Source organism: Phyllobates terribilis, unplaced genomic scaffold (assembly GCF_046119375.1).
Source record: "Phyllobates terribilis strain yellow unplaced genomic scaffold, ASM4611937v1 Scaffold_3__8_contigs__length_932513732, whole genome shotgun sequence".
NCBI lineage: Eukaryota > Metazoa > Chordata > Amphibia > Anura > Dendrobatidae > Phyllobates > Phyllobates terribilis.
This window is the reverse complement of record NW_027362763.1, coordinates 874,904,456-874,919,668: the sequence shown is the minus strand read 5'-3', so window position 1 is coordinate 874,919,668 and position 15,213 is coordinate 874,904,456. Positions and strand designations below refer to the sequence as shown.

At 54.2% G+C, this 15,213-nt stretch overlaps 1 protein-coding gene across 1 annotated transcript in view; it reads right to left on the bottom strand.

Annotated features, from left to right (window-relative positions):
* EPM2A (EPM2A glucan phosphatase, laforin) overlaps positions 1 to 14,966 on the bottom strand; it is a 109,391-nt gene extending 94,425 nt beyond the window's left edge. Inside the window, exon 1 of the mRNA XM_073672649.1 lies at positions 14,805 to 14,966. The gene's annotated coding sequence lies outside the window, so the exon portion shown is untranslated. The remainder of the gene's footprint in view (positions 1 to 14,804) is intronic.
* Positions 14,967 to 15,213: the final 247 nt, after the last annotated feature.

The following is a 15,213-nucleotide window of genomic DNA, read 5'->3' as shown; positions in this document are numbered from 1 at the left end:
CAGTGAGTGACATCTGCCCTGAGGGTCCACAGTGAGTGACATCTGCCTTGAGTGTCCACAGTGAGTGACATCTGCCCTGAGTGTCACAGTGAGTGACATTTGCCCTGAGTGTCACAGTGAGTGACATCTGCGCTGAGCGTCCACAGTGAGTGACATCTGCGCTGAGCATCCACAGAGAGTGACATCTGCGCTGAGTGTCCACAGTGAGTGACATCTGCGCTGAGTGTCACAGTGAGTGACATCTGGGCTGAGTGTCCACAGTGAGTGACATCTGCGATGAGCGTCCAGAGTGCGTGACATCTGCGATGAGCGTCCACAGTGAGTGACATCTGTGCGGAGCGTCCACAGTGAGTGACATCTTCGCTGAGCGTCCACAGTGAGTGACATCTGGGCTGAGTGTCCAAAGTGAGTGACATCTGCACTGAGTGTCCACAGTGAGTGACATCTGGGATAAGCATTCACAGTGAGTGACATCTGTGATGAGCATCCACAGTGAGTGACATCTGCGCTGAGTGTCCACAGTGAGTGACATCTGCGCTGAGCAACCACAGTGAGTGACATCTGTGCTGAGTGTCTAAGGTAAGTGAAATCTGCGCTGAGCATCCACAGTGAGTGACATCTGCGATGAGCGTACACAGTGAGTGACATCTGCGATGAGCGTACACAGTGAGTGACATCTGCCCTGAGGGTACACAGTGAGTGACATCTGGGCTGAGTGTCACAGTGAGTGACATCTGGGCTGAGTGTCACAGTGAGTGACATTTGCGCTGAGCGTCCACAGTGAGTGACATCTGCGCTGAGCGTCCACAGTGAGTGACATCTGCGCTGAGCGTTCACAGTGACATCTGCGCTGAGCGTTCACAGTGACTGACATCTGCACTGAGTGTCCACAGTGAGTGACATCTGAGCTGAGCGTTCACAGGGAGTGACATCTGCACTAAGCGTCCACAATGAGTGACATCTGGGCTGAGTGTCCACAGTGAGTGACATCTGGGCTGAGTGTCCAAAGTGAGTGACATCTGTGCTGAGTGTCCACAGTGAGTGACATCTGGGATTAGCGTTCACAGTGAGTGACATCTGGGCTGAGCATCAACAGAGAGTGACATCTGCGCTGAGTGTCCACAGTGAGTGACATCTGCGCTGAGCAACCACAGTGAGTGACATCTGCGCTGAAGGTCCACAGTGAGTGACATCTGCGCTGAGCGTCCACAGTGAGTGACATCTGCGCTGAGTGTCCACAGTGAGTGACATCTGTGCTGAGCATCCACAGAGAGTGACATCTGCGCTGAGTGTCCACAGTGAGTGACATCTGCGCTGAGCAACCACAGTGAGTGACATCTGCGCTGAGCGTCCACAGTGAGTGACATCTGGGCTGAGAGTCCACAGTGAGTGACATCTGGGCTGAGTGTCCAAAGTGAGTGACATCTGCGCTGAGTGTCCACAGTGAGTGACATCTGGGATTAGCGTTCATAGTGAGTGACATCTGCCCTGAGTGTCCACAGTGAGTGACATCTGCCCTGAGTGTCCACAGTGAGTGACATCTGAGCTGAGTGTCACAGTGAGTGATATTTGCGCTGAGAGTCCACAGTGAGTGACAACTGCACTGAGTGTCCACAGTGAGTGACATCTGCACTGAGTGCCAGAGTGAGTGACATCTGCGCTGAGCGTCCACAGTGAGTGACATCTGGGCTGAGCGTCCACAGTGAGTGACATCTGGGCTGAGTGTCCACAGTGAGTGACATCTGGGCTGAGGGTCACAGTGAGTGACATCTGTGCTGAGCGTCCACAGTGAGTGACATCTTCGCTGAGCGTCCACAGTGAGTGACATCTGCGCTGAGTGTCCACAGTGCGTGACATCTGCGCTGAGTGTCCACAGTGAGTGACATCTGGGATTAGCATTCACAGTGAGTGACATCTGTGCTGAGCATCCACAGTGAGTGACATCTGCGTTGAGTGTCCACAGTGAGTGACATCTGCGCTGAGCAACCACAGTTAGTGACATCTGTGCTGAGTGTCTAAGGTAAGTGAAATCTGCGCTGAGCGTCCACAGTGAGTGACATCTGCGATGAGCGTCCACAGTGAGTGACATCTGCCCTGAGGGTACACAGTGAGTGACATCTGCCCTGAGTGTCCACAGTGAGTGACATCTGCCCTGAGTGCAACAGTGAGTGACATCTGCGCTGAGCGTCCACAGTGAGTGACATCTGCGCTGAGCGTCCACAGTGAGTGACATCTGCACTGAGTGTCCACAGTGAGTGACATCTGGGCTGAGTGTCACAGTGAGTGACATCTGGGCTGAGTGTCACAGTGAGTGACATTTGCGCTGAGCGTCCACAGTGACATCTGCGCTGAGCGTTCACAGTGACTGACATCTGCACTGAGTGTCCACAGTGAGTGACATCTGGGCTGAGTGTCACAGTGAGTGACATCTGGGCTGAGTGTCACAGTGAGTGACATCTGCGCTGAGCGTTCACAGTGACATCTGCGCTGAGCGTTCACAGTGACTGACATCTGCACTGAGTGTCCACAGTGAGTGACATCTGGGCTGAGTGTCACAGTGAGTGACATCTGGGCTGAGTGTCACAGTGAGTGACATCTGCGTTGAGCGTTCACAGTGAGTGACATCTGCACTAAGCGTCCACAGTGAGTGACATCTGGGCTGAGTGTCCACAGTGAGTGACATCTGGGCTGAGTGTCCAAAGTGAGTGACATCTGTGCTGAGTGTCCACAGTGAGTGACATCTGGGATTAGCGTTCACATTGAGTGATATCTGGGCTGAGCATCCACAGAGAGTGACATCTGCGCTGAGTGTCCACAGTGAGTGACATCTGCGCTGAGTGTCCACAGTGAGTGACATCTGCGCTGAGCGTCCACAGTGAGTGACATCTGCGCTGAGCGTCAACAGTGAGTGACATCTGCGCTGAGCGTCCACAGTGAGTGACATCTGCGCTGAGTGTCCACAGTGAGTGACATCTGTGCTGAGCATCAACAGAGATTGACATCTGCGCTGAGTGTCCACAGTGAGTGACATCTGCGCTGAGCAACACAGTGAGTGACATCTGCGCTGAGCGTCCACAGTGAGTGACATCTGTGCTGAGAGTCCACAGTGAGTGACATCTGGGCTGAGTGTCCAAAGTGATTGACATCTGCGCTGAGTGTCCACAGTGAGTGACATCTGGGATTAGCGTTCACAGTGAGTGACATCTGCCCTGAGTGTCCACAGTGAGTGACATCTGAGCTGAGTGTCACAGTGAGTGATATTTGCGCTGAGAGTCCACAGTGAGTGACATCTGCACTGAGTGCCCACAGTGAGTGACATCTGCACTGAGTGCCAGAGTGAGTGACATCTGCGCTGAGCGTCCACAGTGAGTGACATCTGGGCTGAGCATCCACAGTGAGTGACATCTGGGCTGAGCGTCCACATTGAGTGACATCTGCACTGAGTGTCTACGGTAAGTGACATCTGCGCTGAGCATCCACAGTGAGCGACATCTGCGATGAGCGTCCACATTGAGTGACATCTGCCCTGAGTGTCACAGTGAGTGCCATCTGGGCTGAGTGTCATATTGAGTGACATCTGGGCTGAGTGTCACAGTGAGTGACATTTGCGCTGAGAGTCCACAGTGAGTGACATCTGCGCTGAGCGTCCACAGTGACATCTGCGCAGAGCGTTCACAGTGACTGACATCTGCACTGAGTGTCCACAGTGAGTGACATCTGCGCTGAGAGTTCACAGTGAGTGACATCTGCACTGAGCGTCACCATTGAGTGACATCTGGGCTGAGCGTCCACAGTGAGTGACATCTGGGCTCAGCGTCCACAGTGAGTGACATCTGCGCTGAGTGTCCACAGTGAGTGACCTCTGGGATTAGCGTTCACAGTGAGTGACATCTGCGCTGAGCAACCACAGTGAGTGACATCTGCACTGAGCGTCCACAGTGAGTGACATCTGCGCTGAGCGTCCACAGTGAGTGACATCTGCCCTGAGTGTCCACAGTGAGTGAAATCTGCCGAGTGTCCACAGTGAGTGACATCTGAGCTGAGTGTCACAGTGAGTGATATTTGCGCTGAGAGTCCACAGTGAGTGACATCTGCGCTGAGTGTCCACAGTGAGTGACATATGCGCTGAGTGCCAGAGTGATTGACATCTGCGCTGAGTGTCCAGTGAGTGACATCTGGGCTGAGCGTCCACAGTGAGTGACATCTGCGCTGAGCGTCCACAGTGAGTGACATCTGCGCTGAGCATCCACAGTGAGCGACATCTGCGATGAGCATCCACATTGAGTGACATCTGCCCTGAGTGTCACAGTGAGTGCCATCTGGGCTGAGTGTCACAGTGAGTGACATCTGGGCTGAGTGTCACAGTGAGTGACATCTTGGCTGAGCGTCCACAGTGAGTGACATCTGCACTCAGTGTCCACAGTGAGTGACATCTGGGCTGAGCGTCCACAGTGAGTGACATCTGCGCTGAGCATCCACAGTGAGCGACATCTGCGATGAGCGTCCACATTGAGTGACATCTGCCCTGAGTGTCACAGTGAGTGCCATCTGGGCTGAGTGTCACAGTGAGTGACATCTGCGCTCAGTGTCCACAGTGAGTGACATCTGCCCTGAGTGTCCACAGTGAGTGACATCTGCGCTAAGCGTCCACAGTGAGTGACATCTGCGCTCAGCATCCACAGTGAGTGACATCTGCCGAGTGTCCACATCTGCCCTGAGTGTCCACAGTGAGTGACATCGGCCCTGAGTGTCCACAGTGAGTGACATCTGCGCTAAGTGTCCACAGTGAGTGACATCTGCGCTGAGTGTCTACGGTAAGTGACATCTGCGCTGAGCGTCCACAGTGAGTGACATCTGCCCTGAGCGTCCACAGTGAGTGACATCTGCCCTGAGCGTCCACAGTGAGTGACATCTGGGCTGAGTGTCACAGTGAGTGACATCTGGGCTGAGTGTCCACAGTGAGTGACATCTGCGCTGAGCGTCCACAGTGAGTGACATCTGCCCTGAGCGTCCACAGTGAGTGACATCTGCCCTGAGCGTCCACAGTGAGTGACATCTGTGCTGAGTGTCCACAGTGAGTGACATCTGCCCTGAGTGTCCACAGTGAGTGACATCTGTGCTGAGTGTCCACAGTGAGTGACATCTGCCCTGAGTGTCCATAGTGAGTAACATCTGCCCTGAGTGTCCACAGTGAGTGACATCTGCCCTGAGTGTCCATAGTGAGTAACATCTGCCCTGAGTGTCCACAGTGAGTGACATATGTGCTGAGTGTCCACAGTGAGTGACATCTGTGCTGAGCGTCCACAGTGAGTGACATCTGCAATGAGTGTCCACAGTGAGTGACATCTGTGCTGAGTGTCCACAGTGAGTGACATCTGCCCTGAGTGTCCACAGTGAGTGACATCTGTGCTGAGTGTCCACAGTGAGTGACATCTGTGCTGAGTGTCCACAGTGAGTGACATCTGCACTAAGCGTCCACAGTGAGTGACATCTGGGCTGAGTGTCCACAGTGAGTGACATCTGGGCTGAGTGTCCAAAGTGAGTGACATCTGTGCTGAGCGTCCACAGTGAGTGACATCTGGGATTAGCGTTCACAGTGAGTGATATCTGGGCTGAGCATCCACAGAGAGTGACATCTGCGCTGAGTGTCCACAGTGAGTGACATCTGCGCTGAGCGTCCACAGTGAGTGACATCTGCGCTGAGCGTCCACAGTGAGTGACATCTGCGCTGAGCGTCCACAGTGAGTGACATCTGCGCTGAGTGTCCACAGTGAGTGACATCTGTGCTGAGCATCCACAGAGAGTGACATCTGCGCTGAGCAACCACAGTGAGTGACATCTGCGCTGAGCAACCACAGTGAGTGACATCTGCGCTGAGCGTCCACAGTGAGTGACATCTGTGCTGAGAGTCCACAGTGAGTGACATCTGGGCTGAGTGTCCAAAGTGAGTGACATCTGCGCTGAGTGTCCACAGTGAGTGACATCTGGGATTAGCGTTCACAGTGAGTGACATCTGCCCTGAGTGTCCACAGTGAGTGACATCTGCCCTGAGTGTCCACAGTGAGTGACATCTGAGCTGAGTGTCACAGTGAGTGATATTTGCGCTGAGAGTCCACAGTGAGTGACATCTGCACTGAGTGTCCACAGTGAGTGACATCTGCACTGAGTGCCAGAGTGAGTGACATCTGCGCTGAGCGTCCACAGTGAGTGACATCTGGGCTGAGCATCCACAGTGAGTGACATCTGGGCTGAGCGTCCACAGTGAGTGACATCTGCACTGAGTGTCTACGGTAAGTGACATCTGCGCTGAGCATCCACAGTGAGCGACATCTGCGATGAGCGTCCACATTGAGTGACATCTGCCCTGAGTGTCACAGTGAGTGCCATCTGGGCTGAGTGTCATATTGAGTGACATCTGGGCTGAGTGTCACAGTGAGTGACATTTGCGCTGAGAGTCCACAGTGAGTGACATCTGCGCTGAGCGTCCACAGTGACATCTGCGCTGAGCGTTCACAGTGACTGACATCTGCACTGAGTGTCCACAGTGAGTGACATCTGCGCTGAGAGTTCACAGTGAGTGACATCTGCACTGAGCGTCAACATTGAGTGATATCTGGGCTGAGCGTCCACAGTGAGTGACATCTGGGCTGAGCGTCCACAGTGAGTGACATCTGCGCTGAGTGTCCACAGTGAGTGACCTCTGGGATTAGCATTCACAGTGAGTGACATCTGTGCTGAGCATCCACAGTGAGTGACATCTGCGCTGAGTGTCCACAGTGAGTGACATCTGCGCTGAGCAACCACAGTGAGTGACATCTGCACTGAGCGTCCACAGTGAGTGACATCTGCGCTGAGCGTCCACAGTGAGTGACATCTGCCCTGAGTGTCCACAGTGAGTGAAATCTGCCGAGTGTCCACAGTGAGTGACATCTGAGCTGAGTGTCACAGTGAGTGATATTTGCGCTGAGAGTCCACAGTGAGTGACATCTGCACTGAGTGTCCACAGTGAGTGACATATGCGCTGAGTGCCAGAGTGATTGACATCTGCGCTGAGCGTCCAGTGAGTGACATCTGGGCTGAGCGTCCACAGTGAGTGACATCTGCGCTGAGCGTCCACAGTGAGTGACATCTGCGCTGAGCATCCACAGTGAGCGACATCTGCGATGAGCATCCACATTGAGTGACATCTGCCCTGAGTGTCACAGTGAGTGCCATCTGGGCTGAGTGTCACAGTGAGTGACATCTGGGCTGAGTGTCACAGTGAGTGCCATCTGGGCTGAGTGTCACAGTGAGTGACATCTGCGCTCAGTGTCCACAGTGAGTGACATCTGCCCTGAGTGTCCACAGTGAGTGACATCTGCGCTAAGCGTCCACAGTGAGTGACATCTGCGCTCAGCATCCACAGTGAGTGACATCTGCCGAGTGTCCACATCTGCCCTGAGTGTCCACAGTGAGTGACATCGGCCCTGAGTGTCCACAGTGAGTGACATCTGCGCTAAGTGTCCACAGTGAGTGACATCTGCACTCAGTGTCCACAGTGACATCTGCGCTGCGTGTCTACGGTAAGTGACATCTGCGCTGAGCGTCCACAGTGAGTGACATCTGCCCTGAGCGTCCACAGTGAGTGACATCTGCCCTGAGCATCCACAGTGAGTGACATCTGGGCTGAGTGTCACAGTGAGTGACATCTGGGCTGAGTGTCCACAGTGAGTGACATCTGCGCTGAGCGTCCACAGTGAGTGACATCTGCCCTGAGCGTCCACAGTGAGTGACATCTGTGCTGAGTGTCCACAGTGAGTGACATCTGCCCTGAGTGTCCACAGTGAGTGACATCTGTGCTGAGTGTCCACAGTGAGTGACATCTGCCCTGAGTGTCCATAGTGAGTAACATCTGTCCTGAGTGTCCACAGTGAGTGACATCTGCCCTGAGTGTCCATAGTGAGTAACATCTGCCCTGAGTGTCCACAGTGAGTGACATATGTGCTGAGTGTCCACAGTGAGTGACATCTGTGCTGAGCGTCCACAGTGAGTGACATCTGCAATGAGTGTCCACAGTGAGTGACATCTGTGCTGAGTGTCCACAGTGAATGACATCTGCGCTGAGTGTCCACAGTGAGTGACATCTGCCCTGAGCGTCCACAGTGAGTGACATCTGCCCTGAGTGTCCACAGTGAGTGACATCTGAGCTGAGTGTCACAGTGAGTGATATTTGCGCTGAGAGTCCACAGTGAGTGACATCTGCACTGAGTGTCCACAGTGAGTGACATCTGCACTGAGTGCCAGAGTGAGTGACATCTGCGCTGAGCGTCCACAGTGAGTGACATCTGGGCTGAGCATCCACAGTGAGTGACATCTGGGCTGAGCGTCCACAGTGAGTGACATCTGCACTGAGTGTCTACGGTAAGTGACATCTGGGCTGAGTGTCACAGTGAGTGCCATCTGGGCTGAGTGTCACAGTGAGTGACATCTGCGCTCAGTGTCCACAGTGAGTGACATCTGCCCTGAGTGTCCACAGTGAGTGACATCTGCGCTAAGCGTCCACAGTGAGTGACATCTGCGCTCAGCATCCACAGTGAGTGACATCTGCCGAGTGTCCACATCTGCCCTGAGTGTCCACAGTGAGTGACATCGGCCCTGAGTGTCCACAGTGAGTGACATCTGCGCTAAGTGTCCACAGTGAGTGACATCTGCACTCAGTGTCCACAGTGACATCTGCGCTGCGTGTCTACGGTAAGTGACATCTGCGCTGAGCGTCCACAGTGAGTGACATCTGCCCTGAGCGTCCACAGTGAGTGACATCTGCCCTGAGCATCCACAGTGAGTGACATCTGGGCTGAGTGTCACAGTGAGTGACATCTGGGCTGAGTGTCCACAGTGAGTGACATCTGCGCTGAGCGTCCACAGTGAGTGACATCTGCCCTGAGCGTCCACAGTGAGTGACATCTGTGCTGAGTGTCCACAGTGAGTGACATCTGCCCTGAGTGTCCACAGTGAGTGACATCTGTGCTGAGTGTCCACAGTGAGTGACATCTGCCCTGAGTGTCCATAGTGAGTAACATCTGTCCTGAGTGTCCACAGTGAGTGACATCTGCCCTGAGTGTCCATAGTGAGTAACATCTGCCCTGAGTGTCCACAGTGAGTGACATATGTGCTGAGTGTCCACAGTGAGTGACATCTGTGCTGAGCGTCCACAGTGAGTGACATCTGCAATGAGTGTCCACAGTGAGTGACATCTGTGCTGAGTGTCCACAGTGAATGACATCTGCGCTGAGTGTCCACAGTGAGTGACATCTGCCCTGAGCGTCCACAGTGAGTGACATCTGCCCTGAGTGTCCACAGTGAGTGACATCTGAGCTGAGTGTCACAGTGAGTGATATTTGCGCTGAGAGTCCACAGTGAGTGACATCTGCACTGAGTGTCCACAGTGAGTGACATCTGCACTGAGTGCCAGAGTGAGTGACATCTGCGCTGAGCGTCCACAGTGAGTGACATCTGGGCTGAGCATCCACAGTGAGTGACATCTGGGCTGAGCGTCCACAGTGAGTGACATCTGCACTGAGTGTCTACGGTAAGTGACATCTGCGCTGAGCATCCACAGTGAGCGACATCTGCGATGAGCGTCCACATTGAGTGACATCTGCCCTGAGTGTCACAGTGAGTGCCATCTGGGCTGAGTGTCATATTGAGTGACATCTGGGCTGAGTGTCACAGTGAGTGACATTTGCGCTGAGAGTCCACAGTGAGTGACATCTGCGCTGAGCGTCCACAGTGACATCTGCGCTGAGCGTTCACAGTGACTGACATCTGCACTGAGTGTCCACGGTGAGTGACATCTGCGCTGAGAGTTCACAGTGAGTGACATCTGCACTGAGCGTCAACATTGAGTGATATCTGGGCTGAGCGTCCACAGTGAGTGACATCTGGGCTGAGCGTCCACAGTGAGTGACATCTGCGCTGAGTGTCCACAGTGAGTGACCTCTGGGATTAGCATTCACAGTGAGTGACATCTGTGCTGAGCATCCACAGTGAGTGACATCTGCGCTGAGTGTCCACAGTGAGTGACATCTGCGCTGAGCAACCACAGTGAGTGACATCTGCACTGAGCGTCCACAGTGAGTGACATCTGCGCTGAGCGTCCACAGTGAGTGACATCTGCCCTGAGTGTCCACAGTGAGTGAAATCTGCCGAGTGTCCACAGTGAGTGACATCTGAGCTGAGTGTCACAGTGAGTGATATTTGCGCTGAGAGTCCACAGTGAGTGACATCTGCACTGAGTGTCCACAGTGAGTGACATATGCGCTGAGTGCCAGAGTGATTGACATCTGCGCTGAGCGTCCAGTGAGTGACATCTGGGCTGAGCGTCCACAGTGAGTGACATCTGCGCTGAGCGTTCACAGTGAGTGACATCTGCGCTGAGCATCCACAGTGAGCGACATCTGCGATGAGCATCCACATTGAGTGACATCTGCCCTGAGTGTCACAGTGAGTGCCATCTGGGCTGAGTGTCACAGTGAGTGACATCTGGGCTGAGTGTCACAGTGAGTGCCATCTGGGCTGAGTGTCACAGTGAGTGACATCTGCGCTCAGTGTCCACAGTGAGTGACATCTGCCCTGAGCGTCCACAGTGAGTGACATCTGCCCTGAGCATCCACAGTGAGTGACATCTGGGCTGAGTGTCACAGTGAGTGACATCTGGGCTGAGTGTCCACAGTGAGTGACATCTGCGCTGAGCGTCCACAGTGAGTGACATCTGCCCTGAGCGTCCACAGTGAGTGACATCTGTGCTGAGTGTCCACAGTGAGTGACATCTGCCCTGAGTGTCCACAGTGAGTGACATCTGTGCTGAGTGTCCACAGTGAGTGACATCTGCCCTGAGTGTCCATAGTGAGTAACATCTGTCCTGAGTGTCCACAGTGAGTGACATCTGCCCTGAGTGTCCATAGTGAGTAACATCTGCCCTGAGTGTCCACAGTGAGTGACATATGTGCTGAGTGTCCACAGTGAGTGACATCTGTGCTGAGCGTCCACAGTGAGTGACATCTGCAATGAGTGTCCACAGTGAGTGACATCTGTGCTGAGTGTCCACAGTGAATGACATCTGCGCTGAGTGTCCACAGTGAGTGACATCTGCCCTGAGCGTCCACAGTGAGTGACATCTGCCCTGAGTGTCCACAGTGAGTGACATCTGAGCTGAGTGTCACAGTGAGTGATATTTGCGCTGAGAGTCCACAGTGAGTGACATCTGCACTGAGTGTCCACAGTGAGTGACATCTGCACTGAGTGCCAGAGTGAGTGACATCTGCGCTGAGCGTCCACAGTGAGTGACATCTGGGCTGAGCATCCACAGTGAGTGACATCTGGGCTGAGCGTCCACAGTGAGTGACATCTGCACTAAGTGTCTACGGTAAGTGACATCTGGGCTGAGTGTCACAGTGAGTGCCATCTGGGCTGAGTGTCACAGTGAGTGACATCTGCGCTCAGTGTCCACAGTGAGTGACATCTGCCCTGAGTGTCCACAGTGAGTGACATCTGCGCTAAGCGTCCACAGTGAGTGACATCTGCGCTCAGCATCCACAGTGAGTGACATCTGCCGAGTGTCCACATCTGCCCTGAGTGTCCACAGTGAGTGACATCGGCCCTGAGTGTCCACAGTGAGTGACATCTGCGCTAAGTGTCCACAGTGAGTGACATCTGCACTCAGTGTCCACAGTGACATCTGCGCTGCGTGTCTACGGTAAGTGACATCTGCGCTGAGCGTCCACAGTGAGTGACATCTGCCCTGAGCGTCCACAGTGAGTGACATCTGCCCTGAGCATCCACAGTGAGTGACATCTGGGCTGAGTGTCACAGTGAGTGACATCTGGGCTGAGTGTCCACAGTGAGTGACATCTGCGCTGAGCGTCCACAGTGAGTGACATCTGCCCTGAGCGTCCACAGTGAGTGACATCTGTGCTGAGTGTCCACAGTGAGTGACATCTGCCCTGAGTGTCCACAGTGAGTGACATCTGTGCTGAGTGTCCACAGTGAGTGACATCTGCCCTGAGTGTCCATAGTGAGTAACATCTGTCCTGAGTGTCCACAGTGAGTGACATCTGCCCTGAGTGTCCATAGTGAGTAACATCTGCCCTGAGTGTCCACAGTGAGTGACATATGTGCTGAGTGTCCACAGTGAGTGACATCTGTGCTGAGCGTCCACAGTGAGTGACATCTGCAATGAGTGTCCACAGTGAGTGACATCTGTGCTGAGTGTCCACAGTGAATGACATCTGCGCTGAGTGTCCACAGTGAGTGACATCTGCCCTGAGCGTCCACAGTGAGTGACATCTGCCCTGAGTGTCCACAGTGAGTGACATCTGAGCTGAGTGTCACAGTGAGTGATATTTGCGCTGAGAGTCCACAGTGAGTGACATCTGCACTGAGTGTCCACAGTGAGTGACATCTGCACTGAGTGCCAGAGTGAGTGACATCTGCGCTGAGCGTCCACAGTGAGTGACATCTGGGCTGAGCATCCACAGTGAGTGACATCTGGGCTGAGCGTCCACAGTGAGTGACATCTGCACTGAGTGTCTACGGTAAGTGACATCTGCGCTGAGCATCCACAGTGAGCGACATCTGCGATGAGCGTCCACATTGAGTGACATCTGCCCTGAGTGTCACAGTGAGTGCCATCTGGGCTGAGTGTCATATTGAGTGACATCTGGGCTGAGTGTCACAGTGAGTGACATTTGCGCTGAGAGTCCACAGTGAGTGACATCTGCGCTGAGCGTCCACAGTGACATCTGCGCTGAGCGTTCACAGTGACTGACATCTGCACTGAGTGTCCACGGTGAGTGACATCTGCGCTGAGAGTTCACAGTGAGTGACATCTGCACTGAGCGTCAACATTGAGTGATATCTGGGCTGAGCGTCCACAGTGAGTGACATCTGGGCTGAGCGTCCACAGTGAGTGACATCTGCGCTGAGTGTCCACAGTGAGTGACCTCTGGGATTAGCATTCACAGTGAGTGACATCTGTGCTGAGCATCCACAGTGAGTGACATCTGCGCTGAGTGTCCACAGTGAGTGACATCTGCGCTGAGCAACCACAGTGAGTGACATCTGCACTGAGCGTCCACAGTGAGTGACATCTGCGCTGAGCGTCCACAGTGAGTGACATCTGCCCTGAGTGTCCACAGTGAGTGAAATCTGCCGAGTGTCCACAGTGAGTGACATCTGAGCTGAGTGTCACAGTGAGTGATATTTGCGCTGAGAGTCCACAGTGAGTGACATCTGCACTGAGTGTCCACAGTGAGTGACATATGCGCTGAGTGCCAGAGTGATTGACATCTGCGCTGAGCGTCCAGTGAGTGACATCTGGGCTGAGCGTCCACAGTGAGTGACATCTGCGCTGAGCGTCCACAGTGAGTGACATCTGCGCTGAGCATCCACAGTGAGCGACATCTGCGATGAGCATCCACATTGAGTGACATCTGCCCTGAGTGTCACAGTGAGTGCCATCTGGGCTGAGTGTCACAGTGAGTGACATCTGGGCTGAGTGTCACAGTGAGTGCCATCTGGGCTGAGTGTCACAGTGAGTGACATCTGCGCTCAGTGTCCACAGTGAGTGACATCTGCCCTGAGTGTCCACAGTGAGTGACATCTGCGCTAAGCGTCCACAGTGAGTGACATCTGCGCTCAGCATCCACAGTGAGTGACATCTGCCGAGTGTCCACATCTGCCCTGAGTGTCCACAGTGAGTGACATCGGCCCTGAGTGTCCACAGTGAGTGACATCTGCGCTAAGTGTCCACAGTGAGTGACATCTGCACTCAGTGTCCACAGTGAGTGACATCTGCGCTGAGTGTCTACGGTAAGTGACATCTGCGCTGAGCGTCCACAGTGAGTGACATCTGCCCTGAGCGTCCACAGTGAGTGACATCTGCGCTGAGCGTCCACAGTGAGTGACATCTGCCCTGAGCGTCCACAGTGAGTGACATCTGCCCTGAGCGTCCACAGTGAGTGACATCTGCGCTGAGCGTCCACAGTGAGTGACATCTGCCCTGAGCGTCCACAGTGAGTGACATCTGCCCTGAGCGTCCACAGTGAGTGACATCTGCGCTGAGCGTCCACAGTGAGTGACATCTGCCCTGAGCGTCCACAGTGAGTGACATCTGCCCTGAGCGTCCACAGTGAGTGACATCTGCGCTGAGCGTCCACAGTGAGTGACATCTGCCCTGAGCGTCCACAGTGAGTGACATCTGTGCTGAGTGTCCACAGTGAGTGACATCTGCCCTGAGTGTCCACAGTGAGTGACATCTGTGCTGAGAGTCCACAGTGAGTGACATCTGCCCTGAGTGTCCATAGTGAGTAACATCTGCCCTGAGTGTCCACAGTGAGTGACATCTGCCCTGAGTGTCCATAGTGAGTAACATCTGCCCTGAGTGTCCACAGTGAGTGACATATGTGCTGAGTGTCCACAGTGAGTGACATCTGTGCTGAGCGTCCACAGTGAGTGACATCTGCAATGAGTGTCCACAGTGAGTGACATCTGTGCTGAGTGTCCACAGTGAATGACATCTGCGCTGAGTGTCCACAGTGAGTGACATCTGCCCTGAGCGTCCACAGTGAGTGACATCAGCACTGAGTGTCCACAGTAAGTGACATCTGTAGCGTCAGCGCCAACCCGGACACAGCACTGCGTGTGTTAGCTTAGAGGTGTAAGTGGAGGAGCGCCTCCCAGAGGCAACGCTGATAATTACATGCAGGTGGACGGGCAGTAGGAGGAGCGCACAAGAGCCGCATGTAAGCAAGTGGCGGCCGCTGTACCTGTGTGCGGGTCTCAGGCCTGTATAGGACACCGAGGCTCGGGACGGCGGCTCCGCCCACCTCTGACGTCCTCATGCGCCGTGTAGGAGCCGCTACTACAGGACCTTGTGCCCGGGCTCCTCCGCCTTCTGCTGCACTATTACCAGCAGACGCTAGGAGGTGTAGCTATACCGCACCACCGTGGATCCAGCAGAGGGCGCTCATCAGCTGGTGGTCAGTCAATGGGGAGCTGCTCTCTGGTGGCGGCTCCTCTTTATCCCCGTTTGATGCCCCCACAGCGGCCAGTGTCAGGGACTTGCACCCCGGGAGCGGACGCTAAGAAGCCCCTGGCTTCACTGCAAATATTAACCCCTTCCGTCCAGGTTTCTTCTTTGCACTTTCGTTTTTTCCTCCCCTTCTTCCTAGAGGC